Here is a 14,354-nt window from a genome sequence, read left to right on the forward strand (position 1 = left end):
CTTATAAACACTTGGAATGAGAGTCCCAAATGTCCTGACTCAGTGCCCTTACTTGTTCAGACCTTAGTGCATAGTATATTTATCAGAGCTACATAAAACATTGGGTTACTACAGACTAAACTCTAGTTTTAGTAACTTTCTTTTTTTTTTTTTTAGTACCCTTTTCAGTACATTGTGCAGGATTCAGTCTTGGCTTCCACATTGCATTTAGTCCTTTGTTGTGTTGTGTACAGCACTCAGCCATGGAACCACATTTGACAATGGAAGCCTGCAGGATGGCAGGTGGACGAAGACTGGGCGTCAGCCTACGAGCATGCTCTTACCAGCTAAAAACTTCCTTAAAGATATTTGACTGCTTTAAGGAGCTTCATGTGAATGTCCCTCACTTGGAGTTTAATGTTTTTCTTATGAGTTGACCACAGAAGAAGATGTTTTTAGAAGAAGATGTCAGAAACCAAACACCTAATCACATCCTTTGAGGGACCCATCATGCTACCCTACACCACTAGACCCTGGCAGTGTTTTGCCAGGTGTCTTTACTACATGCGTAGTGTTTTTGTGGCTTTCTGTCTGTACTGCCTTTTGGAAGCAAGTCAGCCAACTCGGCCCACACTCCAAGTCCTATCTCCTGAAAGGGTGAATGTCTACACAGTTGGTTGAAATTCTTTAAATTGTTTTTTTCTAAGACCTTAACGGCTTTAAACAAGATGCCTTCATCAAATCCCTCTCTTCAGAGCTTAGGGAATCTTGCCAAGAGGAGACTGAAGGAGTGGGGAGACAAGACAGAGGACACAGGAGAAGGTTCTCTGAAACAACTGAGCAAAGCTCATGGGAACTTAGACTGAACAGCAAGCACAAGGCCTACGTGGTTCTGCACCAGGTCCTCTGCATCACATATGACAGCTTCCAGTTTAGTACTTTTATGGGAGTCCTGGATGTGTGAACGAATAGGTCTTCTTGTGCCTTCTCTTGTGTTTGTTTTTTCTTACTACATTTTATATTGCTATGTTTTGTTATCTCTTAGAAGCCTGTTTTGTTTTTCTTCCAGTGAGAGACAAAAAGGAAGTGGATCTGAATAGGAAAGGAGGTGTGGAGGAACTGGGAAGAGTAGAGGGAGGGGAAACTATATTCAGATTATTATATTGTATGTTTAATAAAAGGGCACAGGGGTATTGTCTTCTCCATACTCTAGGGACATTATCAATGGCATCTCCAAAGAAAGAGTCCTAGTTCTCTTTATTGGAAATTGATGCTTTGAAACTAAGATCTGGGCCCTGGGTTTTCTTCTACCAACACACAACTTTGAGCAGAGCTAAAGAGCATGCTTGTAGGCTGACGTCCCGTGTTCACCCACCTGCCATCCTGCAGGCTTCCATTGTCAACTGTAGGGTTCCATGGCTGAGTGCTGTACTCTCTTAACGGACTGCCACATCACTCTACTAACATTAAAAACATGGCTCCCACCCATTTATTTGTTTAGTTCCACTGTAATAAAGTAGATCAGCTTCAGAGTCATTAACATTCTTCTGTGACAACAACTTGAACTAGCTCACAGGATTTGTTTGATTTTTTTTGCCCTTATTCTTACAGTTTCAAACACCATTGTATGTAATATGTAGGTCAATTCCTGTCTCCCTATTTCTTTCAAAAAGATTTGTCATGTTTTTATGATTTTTGTTTCTTGTTTTCTTTCTGGTTTTGCAGTGCTGGTGATCAAACCCTGAGTGTATCCCACATTAGCCAAGTACTGAGCTGTCCTTGGCTCATACATTGGTAAAATGATTAAAAGGTTTTGCCATAGTCAGGTCTTCAAGGATCTTCTCATTTCTGATTGCTGCCATCTTGTTGTTCTTCATGCTTTATAGGCACTATGGTGGCTGTTCTTAATTGTCAACTTGACTACTTCTAGAATCAACTAAAACTCAAATGGCTAGGCACACCTGTGAGGGATATTTCTTAAGTGATTAGAAGCTTGAGGACACACGTGTCATCTGGGTCTTGGAGGTAGGAAGATTCACCTTTAGTTGAGATCTTTTGAGGGGAAGATACATCTTTAATCTGAGCCACGCCGTCTGCTAGCAGCCTACATAAAGGACATGGCATTTGCTTCGCCTTCTTGCTCTTGTCCTTCATACCAAGTCCATTTCTTCACTGGCATTGGCACCTGCTTTTTTGGGATTCCCATGTATGCTAAAGACCAGCTCAGATATCAACAGTACACACGAAAGAACTGCTGGAGTTTTGGACCTTCTGTTGGTAGACAGCTATTTTTGAATTAATTGGACCACAGCCTGTAAGGCATTGTAATAAATCTCCCTCTCCTCCCTCTCCCTCTCCTTCTCCCTCTCCTCTCCCTCTCTGTCTCCCTCTCGCCTTCTTCTCCCCCCCTCAACTCATTCTATAAGATCTGTTCCTCTAGAGAACTCTGACTGAAGTTCTTCATGGCTGAAATCTCTGTGTTTGGACAGATTGCAGTCTCTTTTCGATAGTGCATATGTTAAGGTTCTGCTGTTTTCCAGTAGCAGGGTCATGGGTATAAAGCTGAGTCTAGGACTGCTAATGAGGCTATGGTCAGCTTCCCAGTCAGTGATGAGCATAAAGAACTTTCTGTTTTTAGAGATTGGGATTGGCCCTTATGTTAAGAACCTTTAGAAATGGGGAACAGAGGTGCTCAGGGTTCTCAAATATAAGGTAAAAGAGTTATGCCTTTGTGTTAGGATGGAATTCTGGCAAATGGAATGTCTCTAGTGCTGGCAAATAGAATCCAGATATAAGGCTGTATAAGATATGCATGGGACTTAGCCAACACTGGCTACACTGTGGAAGCTACAGTGAGCTCTGAAGTGAAAAGAACAAAGACTTGGAGGTTTTTTTTTTTTAAGTTCTTTTTAAAAAATTATTATTTTATTTATTTATATTTCAAATGACCTCTTCTTGGTTCTTCCATCCACAAGTTTTTTACCCCATCCCCCCCCCCTCTTGCTTCTGAGAGGGTGCTCCCCTACTCATCTACCCACTCCCACTTTACCCCACTAACACCCCCCCTTCCTTTGGGCATCGAGTTTCTACAGGATTAAGCACATCCTTTCCCACTGAGACCAGACAAGGCAGTATTCTCCTACATATGTAATAGTAGCTTAGTCTCTGGGAGCTTTGGAGGATCTGGGTTAATTGATATTGTTGCTCTTCCTATGAGGTTGCAATCTCCTTCATCTCCTTCAGTCCTTCCCCTAACTTCCATAGAGGTTTCCAACCTCAGTCAAATGGTTGGCTGTAAGTATTTGCCTCTATCTCAGTCGGGTGCTGGTAGAGCCTCTCAGAGGACAGCCATATCAGGCTCCTGTCTGCAAGCACAACATGGCATCAGCAATAGTGTCAGGGTTTGGTGCCTGTGTATGGGATGGATCCCAAGTTGAGCTAATCCTGGCTTTTCCCTCAGTCTTTGCTCCATTTTTGCCCCTGCATTCTCTTTAGACAGGAACAATTTTGGATGAAAAAAATTTGAAGGTGGGAAGGTGGTCCCATGCCTCAAATAGGGGCCATGTCTTTCTATAGGAGGTGGCCTCTTTAGGTTTCATCTTCCCACTACTTTTGAGCATTTTGGCTAAGGTCATGCCCATTGGGTCCTGGGAGCCTCTTACATTTCTGGTGTCTGGGACTTTCTAGGGTACCCACCCCATACTGCTGCATATTTCTATTCATTATCCTGGCACTCTGGGCTTCTCTCCTGTCTTCCCCATACCTGATCCTGCTTCTCTCTTTCCCTACCCCTCCCCTATCCCACCAAGGTCCCTCCCTCCCTCCCTCTGCTTCCCATGATTATTTTGTTTCCCATTCTAAATGGGATTGTGATATCCACACTCAGGCCTTCCTTCTCATTAAGATTCATATGGTCAGTGAATTGTATTGTGGGTATTCTGAACTTTTTGACTAATATCCACTCATCAGTGAGTACATCCTTTTGAACATCCTTTTGGATCTGGGTTACCTCATCATGGTGTATTTATTCTAGTTCCATCCATTTGCCTGCAAAATTCATAACGCCCTCGTTTTTAATAGCTGAGTATTCCATTATATAAATGTATCCATTCTTTGGTTGAGGGACATTTGGGTTGTTTCCAGCTTCTGGCTATTACAAATAAGGCTGCTCTGAACATAGTGGATCACATGTCCCTGTGGCATGGTGGAACATCTTTTGGGGGAATATGCCCAGAAATGGTGTATCTGGGTTTTCAGGTAGATCTATTTGCAGTTTTCTGATGAACCTCCAGTTTGATTTCCAGAGTGGTCGTGGCAATTTGCAATCCTACCAGCAATGGAGGAATCTTCCTCTTTCTTCATATCCTTGCCAGTATGTGCTGTCTCTTGAGTTTTTCATCTTAGCTATTCTGATTGGTGTAAGGTGGAATCTCAGGGTCATTGTGATTTGTATTTCCCTGATAACTAAGAATGTTGAGCATTTTTGAGGAGAGAGATTCTCTTTGAAATTGCTGTAGAAAAATGCCTTAGACTGTGGTGTTAGCAGGCTGTAGGAAAGCACTTGGGATATTTACTTTAAGTAGAGCTCAGTAATCTGTGATTGAAACAAGTTTCATAAGCATTTCTGACATTTAAGAATCCTAGCCCCTTGATGCAGTAAATATTAAAATATATATCTGGTCTATCTCTTTATCGGCCCTGAGGTCTCACTCCTCAGGCCCAATTTTTGTACAGAGCCTTGCGCACCTGTCGCCTGGTCCAAGCTGCCACCCGGATCTCACTCTGTTAGCACAACTCCCTTCCCTGGTGGTTTTCTACCACCTGTTTTTCACCTCCATGCGGGGTGTTTCTGTACCCCAAAATCCCACACAAACACAACTCTACAGCTTTTCATACAGGTTATGTGTTCAACCCTCAATCCACAAACCCTCTAAATAACAAGATCAAATAGACAATGATACAAACTGCCCTTCTATACGAGTTATTAGACCCGTAAAATCCTTAATGTTCATAGCTATTTAACGCCAATCAACCCCACCTGGTTCTAGCTGGTCCTTGGGAACCTCCATGTTGTGACCTCATCCTCATCTTCACCTCTCCAACCTCTCCTCTCTCCAACCTCTCCTCTCTCCACCTCCCTCGCCCTGCCCAGTCACTGGCTTTCCTTTATTTTACTAATTAAAATGGGAGGGTTCAGATGAAATCACCTCTTGAGTGTGAGACTGGGCAGCCCTTCTTGGGGAAGTGGAATTAATATTAAAATACAAACAGCTTCAGGACAATTTACAGCCCCTGACTTTGGGTGTGTAGCTGGCCAAAGTAGTGTACTAAATTGAATTGCAGGTCACTTCCGGTAACAGCCTGGTTAAAAGACCAGTACTGTACTTGGGTAATATTAGTGAGCTAGCTAGTATCTTCTGGGTTCTGTGCTTTATGCTTTTCTTTGTATAAGAATTTTCTAAAAACAAAATAGGTAAAATTAAAGTTTCGATTATAATTTGGGATTGCAAAAATGTCTTTGGTGCTGGGCACAGAATTCTAACACAGACAGCCTTCTTCTAGCGTATAGGTTGTTAGCAACAGTGTGAAAGCAAAGCTTTGGTGAGGAAATTATATAAATTAATCAGCCCAATAAAAAATAAGAAGCTTAAAATCTGGTGCTACATCAACTAATATGTGTATTCATTTTCTTCAATGTTCCACTCTTTAGGAAGTAGTATCAAGAGGTTCTTGAACTCCCGAAAGATGCATGTATCTTAAAATAATTTAAAAAAATTTAAAGTATAGATAAATAGTTTAAGAAAACAATTTTACAATAGCTCATCAATGTAGAAGTGCAACAGCTATAGAACATTAGAGTAAGATTGCAGCTTTTTAATATTTCAGCTTGAAATGAACTTTTTAGGCCACTTATTTCATTTCCCTCTTTTTAAATGAGGGTACTGAGCCCCAGAAAGACTCATTGTTTAACCCACAGTCTCAGAGGACATCACTGAGAGACAAATTTCCGAATTTAGCTTCCTGTGTTTCCTCATTCTCATTGTTTTTATACTATCTTTATGAAAAGCTTCAAAAATCAACTAGATTTTTTAAAATGTATCCATTTGTGAGAGGCTAATTAAAAGCCTCACAGATGTTCACTGGAAAGTGACAATTTGTAGCTAAAACGAGAAGCAAATCTAGAGACTTTAGAAGAATGCAGGGTGCAGTTTCAAAAATAGAATGAGTGAATGGCTAGGATATTTAGGAGCAAAGCTTATTTAAAACAAACACTTTTGTAGAATGCATTATTTATGGGTTTTCACATCCAATCTTAGTTTTCTAGTTTAATAAAGGCCTAAACTAAGTTAGAAGCATAAAAATAGAGAAACAGCTGATTGAGTTCTAGATTTGTTAAAAACAGTGGTTTTATTTCTTTGCCTTATATTCTATTGAGAAAAGAATCTAAGACAAAAGGCGGTCTGTGACTCTAACTCTCAATCACAGGTTAGAACAATGGCCCGCACATTTTCCATGCATTAGGACAGACTGCCTGTAGGACTTGTAAAGATACAGATTGCTTCTTGCCCCTGTCTACTCTTAGACTGTACCCCAGGATTGCTGTCAGTCTCTGGTTTAGGGCTCTGTGATTGTTGTTTTTAACAATTTCATAGGCAGGTGCTCCTGAGCTGTCGGTACTCGGAACCACTGAACTACAGAAAACCGGAAATAGAAAGCAGTCACACACCAGCAGACAAGAGACTCTTAACTGCTGGCTTTTGTTTACATCTTTATTTCTTTGTTTGCTTTTGTGTGTGTGTGTGGGAGTGATGATACTTGTTTTATTAACAAATCATTTGTTAATGACTAATAAATATATATGATACTATAGATTCTTTATATTTTATGTGTTTATGAATAAATAAATCATTCAGTTAAAGGGAATGTTTCTACATTTTACATAAAAGTTGTAATGGGTGAGTGTCAGGCATGTACACCTGTAATCCCACCACATAGGAGGCCAAGGCTGGAGGATCCTGAGTGTGAGAACAGCTTATAGTGCTTATTGAGACTCTGTGATAACACTGAGACGTTGTATTCTAAAGCCTGTGGGAATCATTGTGATACATGTAAATTATATTAAATGTGGTTTGGGGGTAAGATAGTTGCATAGGGGTTAATAATGGTTTTGTGGAACAGAGTTGAACTGTAATTCCTGTTCCCTCTGCAAAGCCAGGTCCAGGCAGACCTCCAGTGGTTAGCTACCTTAGTGGCTGGTCAGTGGTGGCTTGCTATTCTGTATTCTCTGGTCTTTAATAAGATTAGAGATCCTTTCATGTGCTTCACTGACATTCATCTCTGGTGATGTTGCTCTTGTATTTTGTCCCTATTTGTTATTGTCTTTTTTCTTTAATTCACTTTAAAGATACTGTATGTTCCGAGGATGGATTCTCCAACAGATATATAATCTGTATTTTCTTCCAGTCTATGTTCCCAACAGATTATTAATGACATGCAGTTTTACTTTGATGACATGCAGTTTACCAATTTGTTCTCATGAAGAGTGCTTTGGGTAACATATCTAAGTCTAAAGGTTTTCTTCCATAATTTTTTTCTGAAAGTTTTATGCTCTGTACTTTGTATAAGGTATGAGATGTGCATCTGTTTTATTTTCTTCTTTCTGTCCTCTGTCCCCTCTTTTCGTCTTTGTCCTTCCCCACCCCATCCCCTTTCCTCCCACTTCTCTTAATTCTTCTCTTTTCCTTTTAGTAGCCCATGGTTCCAGTGCCACTTGCTGAAGTTTTTCTCTGGTGACTTGCCTTTGTACCTGTTAGGTCAGTTGTCCATGTATGTGCACCTCTGCTTCTGGACTCTGTCTGTTACTGATCGTCCTGATATCGAACCCTTATATTGTACCTCCAGTCAGGTAGTATTCGGCCTCCAGTGGGTCCTCTGCGTATCCTGAGGATTTTATAATCAACACTTTATACAAAAGCAAGCTGAGATTTTGGTTGGTTTCCCGTTTCTGCAGCCTGGAAGCTTCCTCAAGAGACTACGGTCTACTAGTCTATCATAGGCCTTTAACCACTCTCTTTTCTTTCTCTTTGCACACGATCAGTGTCTTATACACCTTCACAACTCTTTGTTGTACTTTTTTAAAATTTGGTGACTTCGGACCAGAGAATAACCTGCTCACCCATTAGTAAGAAGTCAGAGTATTGTAGCAGATTTTTGATAAACAGGAGTGTAACATCAAAGAAAAGAATTGGTTAGTTGGAAAAAGGATTAGAGAGAAATGATATTAGCAAAGTATATCACACAGGAAGTACAACAGTGGCTGGAAGAAACAATCAAGACAGCAGGTAGCAGCTCCAGTTACAGATGGGATGCCTGTTGCTGGTGGTGGGCAAAGCTGGAAGAATGGCTTAGCTAGTGAGAAGTGAAGGATGCTAAGATGGAGCAGCCACGGCAACACCAAGGTTTAGGCCTTGAAATCGCTTTTGTTCAGTTTGGTGCTGTAGCTGGGTGCTTGCTTGGGTTGTGATGTACTACATCCTCCCACTTATAAATACTGCTGCAGTGTTATAATTGGTACCTTGGAGCTCAGAACTACTCGCTCAGTGAGTATTAATAGCTCTTTGTTTCTTATTTTGGATTTGATTATAATTATTTCCCCAAACTAGATACCGTAGTAGGTGGTCATATTATTTTAGGAGTTTATTTCACTTACCAACAGTTTTGTGACCAGTTTTTAGTAGGTTTAAGTATCTATATTCATTGTTTGATACAAGACTTTTAAAGAAGGGAAGACAAATAGTCTTGGATATCATTGCTGATTTAGGGCTACTATACATTGAGAACAAATTAATGTACCTGTAGTAGTTTCATGAACCACATAGAGCAAGAATAAAACCACTCTACTAAAGGGCTTAAGGTGTAAATAATTTAATGTGTGGAGAGGTCAGATTTATTATCTTTGCCTGGTGCTAAACTAGACTTTTCTGGGAGGACTCGTCATTAGAGTAGTTCAGCTGTGGAACAGACTTTCTCATCACAGTCAGACAGAGTCCTCGTGGCAGTACCAGTGCTTTGGAGAACATTCCGAATGGGGTAAAAATCTGTCAGCACTCTTTGTAAGAAGATACAGTACTGCCCTGTTGATTGCTCTTCAGGATACAGCAGATACCAGACATGGAGACCATGCTTGGAAGTAATCAGTGTTGGGTGACTGAGTGGAACTCCATTACTACACTCTGAGCTTGCTTAGCTCAGTTACTAAACTTCTGTCCCTCGTCTAGCAGCACTATCCTTGCTGTTCTGTAGAACTTGGTTTTGTTTGCATTTATGTTGATACTGTAGAGTAGATAGATATCCTGGAGTTAAAAGAGGCCATGTTCTCAGTCTTTGTGTTCCTGTACATGAAGACTAGGCAGCTAAAGAACACTATGACTTTACGAGGAGACATGAAGGTCACTTTTCCTAACACATCATGCTTTGAGTCCTTATTTCCCTTCTGTCTTAGACTATTTTGATGTGTCTGTAGTCATCTTTAGAAGGTGGCATGTAATACACAGATCAGCTCTGAGTTTACAGTCAGGAACCTCATAGCAGGGTTGACTCTAGACAGCTTCATGGGCTGTGGACACCACATTAGCATAGCATCAGTTTTCAGCTGTATGCTTTACATTGCTTTTTTTTTTTTTTCTTTAAAGACTGGAACTTAATCTTTATTTATAGGACACGACAGGGTAGGAAATTCCACATAGAAATAAACTCAGAGGACAGCTTCATAGAGTATGTACAGTTTATAACTGCTCAAGTATAGTTTCTTTTGTAAAAAGTGCTATAATAACAAACCACATTTAAAAAGAGTTCTTAGTAGAGAAACAAACAGTAAGACAAATTTATGAGAATACAGCATAGCACAGCACATAGCTAACCACTTGGTGCCTTGGCTGGACATTAGAAGTTAAAGATCCCGGGAGCTCCATCCTGAACTTGGAAGGCAGAGCCTTCAGAGGTAGTTTCTGGTACCACATTTTGATCTTCCTCTTCCTCCACTGAGAAGTACTTCTTAGTTAAGTTTAATAAGCCTTGTATACAGACCCGTTTTCATGGCTCTGTAGTGCTTCAATTTTATCCAAGCCTTCACACTCTTCAATCGTTATACTGAGTTTTTTGTCTTACCTAGTTTCTCAGCAGCCTGAAAGATATTTGAAATGGCACCAAGAATAACCTGAATAATTTTGGTATCCTTTGCACTCAAGAGGTTCATCAAAGGTTCTGTTATCCCACAATGAACAAGATACACAATCTGTTCCACAGTCCCACCACTGGTATAGTTGGTTATAGCCCACGCAGCCTCCTTCTGTGTCTTAAAGCCTGCCGTAGAGAGGACACCCAACAAGAAACGGGACTCGGCCGTGACTCACAACTTGCTGTGTCTGGTCTTGGCGTCCGGCTGAAATGTTCGACATTGTCCATGTGGCTTCCTTCTGAATATTAGTTTTGGGGTTTGTCAGCAGGCTGGGAAAGACTGTGAGTGCTCCTGCATCTATCACTTTCTGAGTCTGTTCATCTGTTCCAGTGACAATATTCCCTATGGGCAATTCAGTGGCTCCTAGAAGCTTCACACATTGAGGAACAACTCCTTTCTTCACAACCATCTCAATGCATTCATTCGGACCATCAGTCAGGTAGTAAATAGCCCAGCAGGAATCTGCTAATACTTCTGGATCATTGTGGTGTAGGAGTCAAGCTAAAGTAGGAAGAATTTGCTCAACAGCATCTAAGGGAGGTGCAGGGTTCTTGTTTCAATGAAGGTTTGAAAGCGTCCAGGTAAGATTATGTAAGTAACCACATGCCAAGGATGAGAGATCAGGAACTGCAAGAAGTGCCAACAGTAGGTCAGTTGCACCATGTTTGATAACTAAGTCTCGGAAAGCTGAACCATCCCCTGCAGTGTTCCAAGAGCCCACACAGCTTGCTCACTGATGGGAGCATGGGGAGATGCCAGGAGAGAAATGAATGCTGGGATAGCACCTCCGTCCACCACAGCTTTGGTCTGTTCAGATGTTCCAGAAGCAATGTTGGTGATCACCCAAGCAGATTCAAACTGAATGGGACTACAGTCAGTTTTGCCCAAGAAGGACACAAATTTTGGGATCAAACCAGCCCGGATGTCTATAGGAGGCTGTTTCTCTCTAGAAACCAGTTTCCGAGCAGCTTGAGCAGCTTGAGTAGCTTGGAGCTGGCTTTCCAAATTGTTACTGTTTATGTCTTTAATAATGTCCTCAACAGACTGATTTACAGTACCCTGAGAAGTAGCATCAGGAAATGAGCTGACGTTTCTCCTTTTCAGCATCTGGTCATCTTTTTTTGTTTTCCTAAGTTCCACATTAACTTCTATCCGGCGGTGCTGCATTTCTGTACTGTCTTTCCCCTTGTTCTTGAATCTGTTGAGCCAGGCAGCTGTTGAATCAGCATTCTCCTTGGTGGACATGGTTGCAGGAACAAGGAGGAAAGCTGCAGGGCCGGCTCAGACTTCTATGAAAGTCGGTGCGGGGCTCTCAAGCTGCAGGTCGGCTGCTGTTGAAACGTCTATATGTGGGTAAATCATATGATTCAGCTCTTACTAGCTTAAGTGAGATACATTTATATTGAGAATATTAGAAAGTATGATTAATAAAGAAAAATAACCTTCAGTTTTCACAGGTCTTCTGTTTGAGGTATCATGTTGGATGGTTTAGCAGTATCCTCTTTAAGTTCCTCAGTAACCATTGCAGGCTTATTCAGAAGAGATTCCTTTTTGTCTTTATTGCCAGAAATTCATGCAGGAGCTTTGGTGTTGGACCAGAATTGAAGCCAAATTCTGTTCCTTAAGCCTCCTTCCTGGGTCTGCGAGTCTCAGAGTAGATAAGACTTGGCATAGGCAGAAACGTTGTTAGTTGGGAAGTGCTGCTGTGAATATTGCTTTCTGCCTTGAACTCTCCACTTCTTTCCAGTCTAGTAGGAAGAAATCGATGGTTGAGATGTGGAGAATGTGTTTGACCCTCAAAACTCTGGGAACCAAGAGAGAATCTAAGGGTGTGATTTAAGATCAGAGGAGCCTATAGTAATGGCAGAATTCGTTTCTGTAATTTTGTGATACCTTTGCCACGGCAGTTTATGGAGTGCCAGCAAATGTTTCATGAAAGTAGCTGTCTATATAGTGAGGGGAAACCGAGTGTGAGGAAGAGCACAGTAAACTAAACTCGTCTTTTTCTCCTGTGTCCTTTCCTCTCACAGGAAGACGATGTAACAAAAAGCCTTTAGATAAGGAACAACACATTCATTACTCTATGGCTTCTGTACCAAGTATGTCTGTCTGTAGTCTGTGGTACTTCACACACAGTGGTTGTGCCTCTGGTGCTGACTTCAAGTCATAACTCTTACCATTTATTAACCCCATGACCTGCCAGATGACTTCACCTTTCTGGGAGTTAATTTCCTTATCTCTATTATTTGCTTAATAGTACCGGATTTATGTTGGATCAGGAGGTAGTGTGTTCACAGATCCTCATACGTAGCCAGTACCCATTCAAGGTTGTTCATTTTTTCCATTTATGGCTTTTTATATTCATCATCAGTGTTTTTCTTTGGCTATTATAATTCTGAATCAGTCTCCATGGGGAACAGTGAAACCATTTGTTTAGCCTCTATCTCAGTGCGGTGAACAGCCGTGGCCATCTGCTAAATTTCTTTGTCTCGTGTAGCCGTAGCTGCTGCTGTTCCTCTTCTTTTAAAGCATTTCCCCTGCCTGATGTTTAGTAAGTGCTCAGTAACTGTTTTCAAGGTAAAGGAGTTTCTGAACTTGGAAAGGAGTGTCTGCAATACTTCTCATTGAGGTTTGAAGTCCATGGTTCATCTTGTTGCTTTGCAAGTTAATACATACTTGATTCTTTCTAGTTCTGAAGGCAGAATGCTTTTAGGATTTGGACTAAATATATTTTTAGATTAACTATCTACTCTGTAATGATTTTAGTTAAAGATATGGCTGGTTAGTGCTCACTCCAAGCTAGGCTCTTGGATAACATGGTAACAGCTTTATGAATTTGGTACTATTCTTTATCTTTTTCTTGTTTCAAATGATTTGTATTTCATTTTATGTGTATGAGTATTTGCCTACATGAATGAGTGTACACTTGCATTTCTGGTGCTATTGGAGGCCAAAAAGGGTATCAAATTTCCTGTATCAGGAGTTACAGGCTCATATGGGTGGTGGGAATTGAACCCTGGTCCCCTGTAAGAATCACAAGTGCTTTTAACTACTCAGCCATCTCTTCAGCCGCAATACTGTTCTGATACCCAATATAGAGGTGTGGAAACAGTCTTTCCAAAGACTACACAGTCTGCAAGAAAGTAATCAAGATTGTCTTGAACCTGGATTGCAGACTGTTCTTTCAGTTTTGTGGTTTGAAGCTTCCCACATCAGTATTAAATTATGATGGGAGGGCTGTGGGTAGGCAGATGGCAGAAAGGTAGAAAGTCCTCCAGGCCTTCTAGAATTTGGGAAGAAACCAGCTGCTGACTAGTTTATATCACACACCTGATACTGAACGCTTACTTCAGTGGGAGGCAGTCATAGCATGGGGATTCAGTTTTAATTTTACCACTCTAATATCTGTGTGGAGGAATAATCGCAACTTTGAAGTTCAGTGCAGTGAGAAGTAACCAAGTTTCTATTAAAGATTGCTCAAGCAGTGAGTAAGTCATTAAATTCAACTCCTGATGAATGTAGATTGCTTAATATCTGTCTGTCAGAGACACGTAAATACATGTCACTATAGAGATAGGTAATTGGGGCTGATTTTACAGACAACTCAGATTTTGGGTTGATTTTGACACAGAAGCTGACAGTATTGTTTATACTGTCATCTGTTTGCATTTCTCAAAAAAAGTAAATGCCTTTTATAGAAAATAAGGAAGAATCAAGTTCTCATATGAAAAGATCTGGAAATACTTATCTACAGTTTTTAGAAAATAAAATCTTCTGACTATGTGTGCCACTTATTCTAAGAAATTTAAAATAAAGTCAGGCAACCCTTTGCCACCCTCCCTCTTCCTTGCCAAAATGGTATGTGTATTTTATGACATTTAGAGTTTATCAGATTCTTCTGAGTATATGAGTCATGTTGACTCATAGTCAGCAATCCTTAGCAACACTAAATGTCTGCTTTGTCTTAGCTTGGTAATTCACTAATAAAATACATGCTGTTGAATTTAATCAACTCCATGTAATTGGTTGTGTTTCTGTTCAGACATGCTTGTGTGTAGCTTTGTAGAATGGAAAAAATTAACCTGATCCCACTGTTTTCTTGTTATTTGTTTAGGACAAAATTTCAGAAAACAGCTTG

At 40.7% G+C, this 14,354-nt stretch overlaps 1 protein-coding gene and 1 pseudogene across 6 annotated transcripts in view; one reads left to right on the forward strand and one right to left on the reverse strand.

Annotated features, from left to right (window-relative positions):
- The window catches only part of NSMCE2 (NSE2 (MMS21) homolog, SMC5-SMC6 complex SUMO ligase), a 213,477-nt gene that overhangs the window by 24,550 nt on the left and 174,573 nt on the right, over positions 1-14,354 (forward strand). The gene's annotated exons all lie outside the window — the stretch shown is intronic.
- On the reverse strand, positions 9,922-11,461 carry LOC308438066 (importin subunit alpha-1-like; annotated as a pseudogene). Its single transcript has one exon. The product of its transcript is annotated as an importin subunit alpha-1-like (transcript).

The sequence above is a fragment of the Micromys minutus genome (assembly GCF_963924665.1).
Source record: "Micromys minutus genome assembly, chromosome: 27".
In the NCBI taxonomy this organism is placed as follows: Eukaryota; Metazoa; Chordata; class Mammalia; order Rodentia; family Muridae; genus Micromys; species Micromys minutus.